General features: G+C 44.3%; 1 pseudogene; it reads right to left on the reverse strand.

Annotated features, from left to right (window-relative positions):
• Positions 1–2,815: 2,815 nt before the first annotated feature.
• LOC114050202 lies at positions 2,816–3,289 on the reverse strand (annotated as a pseudogene).
• Between the last annotated feature and the right edge of the window lie 225 nt (positions 3,290–3,514).

A 3,514-nucleotide genomic window follows, 5' to 3' on the forward strand; every position in this document is an offset into this window, starting at 1 on the left:
TCCCTCCTTCCTCCTGTCATGGAAACAATTTGTCCTTTGGGCATCCCTCAGGAGCTCTCCCCTCTTTCAGGTTCAGAACCTGTGGGAGGTGGTGAGGGGTATGAGGAGGGATGGAACTAAGGGCTGGGTGAGGAAAATTGAGCAGGTTAATGTTATAATTAAACTTAGCTGAGTATTGATGTGTCTCTAATTATCAGGGTGGAGTGTAATTGATGGGGACTGGGAAAGGTATGTAGGAAGGGCTGCTGTGAGTAAATCCACCAATCCTTAGCACATGTCACTTTGGGTCTCCAGTGAGAGATTCTGTCTTTGGAGTTTTAAACCCAAAGTCCTACCTGAGCAGGAGAATTTCACTTGAACCAGATATGTCATGAAGCCTTTATCTACCAAAGTGTTCAGTGACCCCAGACCTTTCTTTTCCCACCTAGAGAAGACAGAATTCAGGGATGCAAGGGACTTATGTTGTCATCTAATCAAATCTTCCCATTTTACAGAGAAGAAAACTGAGGCCTGGAGAGAAGTGATTCCCTGAAGTCCACAAATGTAGTAACAGAAGCAGAATTGGAACCCAGGACCTCTGACTCTGATTCCAGCATTCTGCTTTAGCTCCTTGAGGGTAGGAATTTTTTCATTTTTGTCTTTGAATCCCTAGCACCTAACACAGTGTCTAGTACGTAGTAGGCATTCAATAAATGCTTGTTGATGATTACTTAATTGCCATTTCATGTCAGAAACTATGGTTAAGGCTTCAGAGGCCTGTTGGTTTTTTCTGGGAATGGACGAAAGGGAGACAGTAAAATACAACGGACAGTGCATTGACTCTGGAGTCAGATGATCGGGATTCAAATCCTGCTTCTGCTGCTTCCCAGCATGACCTTGAACACATCACTTCCCTGGGCCTCAGTTTTAGCATCTGTTAAATGAGAGTGTTGGAGTAGAGGGTCTCCAAGGTTCTCTCTAGCTCTGTGACTCCATGACATTTCCCACCCCAGTGTGGTGTTCTAATGACCACTCCATGCCTGGACACTCTCAGGAGTCAGTTAATGACCTTATACGAGCTTTCATTATCTGGGGAGTCCAGGGCTTTGACCGATGGGAGGGAACCAAAGAAATAAAACACGGCAGCTGGGTGGCCCGGTGGATAGAGTGCTGGACTTCGGGTCAGGAATACCTGAGTTCAAATCTGGACTCAGACACTTACTTGCTGTGTGACCCTGGGCAAGTCATTTAACTTTTCTATGTTTCTGTTTCCTCAATTGTAAAATGCGGGATAATAATAGCACCTGCCTTTCAGGGTTGTGTGAAGAACAAATGAGATAATATTTACAAAGTACTTTGCAAACTTCAAAATGCTGTATAAATTCCAGCTATTACGACGGTCCGTACCATGTCATAGGTTTGTGTATTTGTAATGGTAGGGAAGACTGTAAAGGAGGTCAGAGTTTGTGAAAGGACAAAGAGGGATTTGGGGGCATCCCCCAATATACTGGGGAAGATGGACCGTGGAAACATGTTGTAAAACCCCTACAAGCTTGTGGGCTCGTACTGTAGGAAGAGGAAGTAGTAGAAGACTCAGCTCGGACCCTCTCTCTTCTCCTGGGCGAGCCAGGGCCTATCGCCTGACTTCCTCATGCCTCAGTTTCCTAACTTAGAAAATAGGGGTTAGTGAAGCCTCCACTTTGTCTTGCAGGGTTTTTATGTGGGTCAGATTCACTAATGTTTCTTAAAAGTTTGTTGTAACCCACAGAGTATGAAATAGCAACGGTCAGTAAGTACTGAGCTGTTATTACGAAGAACCGTCATAGCATCACAGAGCTGGAGAGTGAAGAGACCTCAGAGGTCGTCTCATTCAACCCCCTCATTTTGTAGAGGGGGACAATGAGCCCTGGAAAGATTAAGCAGTTTGTTCAAGGTAGGAAGTCCCAGCAGAAGCTAGGATTTGAATCAGGGTTGAAAAGGGGGACAATAAGTATCTTATATAGTACCTCCTATGTGCCACTCACTCTGCTAAGCATTTTGCAAATATCTTATTTGATCCTCACAACAATCCCGTGAGGTGGGTGTTGCTGTTAACCTCATTTTACTGGGCAGTTAGGTGGTATAGTGAGTATTGGGCCTAGAGTCAGGAAGACCTGAGTTCAAATTTGGCCTCAGACACTTCCTAGCTGTGTGACCTTGGGCAAGTCCCCAAGCAAATCACTTAACCCTGTTTGCCTCAGTTTCCTCATCTATAAAATGAGCTGGAGAAGGAAATGGTGAACCATTCCAGTATCTTTGCCAAGAAAACCCCAAATAGGGTCACGAAGAGTCAGACATGACTGCAACAACTAAACCACAACAACAACAGTTGAGGAAACTGAGGCAAACAGAGGTTAAGTGATTTGTTCAGGGTCGTACAGCTAGTAAGTATCTGGGGACATATTTAAACTTAGATCTTCCTGACTCCAACTCCAGGGCTCTATCCACTGAATCATCTAGCTGCTTCAGTTGAGGGATCGATCAGAGAAAACTATTTCAAGGAGATTAGTTTTGGGCCTGAGATTTGAAGACAGCGAAGGACGTGGACCAATGGAGAGATTGCAAAAGGCTTCTACTTTGGCCCCTATGATTTCTTTTCCTCTCTCTCTCTCTCTCTGTCTCTCTCTCTCTGTCTCTGTGTTTTGGTGGTGGGTAGTTGATCTTGTTTTGCTTTTGCTCTCTGATTAGAGACCCTGAAAATGGCGCCAGACCATCATACTGGGATTGCCTTCATTAGCTTCATCATGTTTCTTTTCTTTTCTTTTTTAATAGTTGATTTTCTTTTATTAACACATATACATTTACTTGTCTTCTGGCTTGTTGAAGCAGTTGGTTAGACAACACTTGCCACAATAATGTCTGTCAAAATGGCTAGCCATAAAGACCCCAGCACCACATTCATCAGAAGGGCACTCTCGTCAAAGGCGGCTAATCTTGCCATTCTCCTCAACCTTATAGTACTTCAGAACAGCAAGCTTAACCGTCTTTCTCTTATGCTTGTTCTTTTTGGGAGTGGTGTAAGACTCTTCTTTCTCTTCTTGGCACCACCATGAAGCCTCAGAACAAGATGAAGGGCAGACTCCTTCTGAATGTTGTAGTCAGACAAGGTTCGTGCATCTTCCAGTTGCTTGTCCGCAAAAATCAATCTTTGTTGAGCAGGGGGAATACCTTCCTTATCTTGTATCTTGGCCTTGGCATTTTCAGTAGTATCAGATGGTTTGGCCTCAAGGGCGATGATCTTCCCTGTCAAAGTCTTCACGAAAATCTGCATTGTGGCACTGGGTCCACCCATTGATGGCAGATCCAAAAGAGCTTCATCATGCTTCAAAAGCTCTTACTGCTTTCTACTTTCACAAATACCATTTAGGAAACATTTATTTGTCCTCTGTCTCCATCCCATCCTGAGCAAAGCTGAAAGAGCCTTAGAGTTGAGCCCGAGGGACTGTTCAACAGGGATGGAGCTCAATGGGACCAACACTATAATCTTGGCTGTCAT

Source organism: Vombatus ursinus, unplaced genomic scaffold, assembly GCF_900497805.2.
Source record: "Vombatus ursinus unplaced genomic scaffold, bare-nosed wombat genome assembly UNPS02014798.1, whole genome shotgun sequence".
NCBI classification, from domain to species: domain Eukaryota; kingdom Metazoa; phylum Chordata; class Mammalia; order Diprotodontia; family Vombatidae; genus Vombatus; species Vombatus ursinus.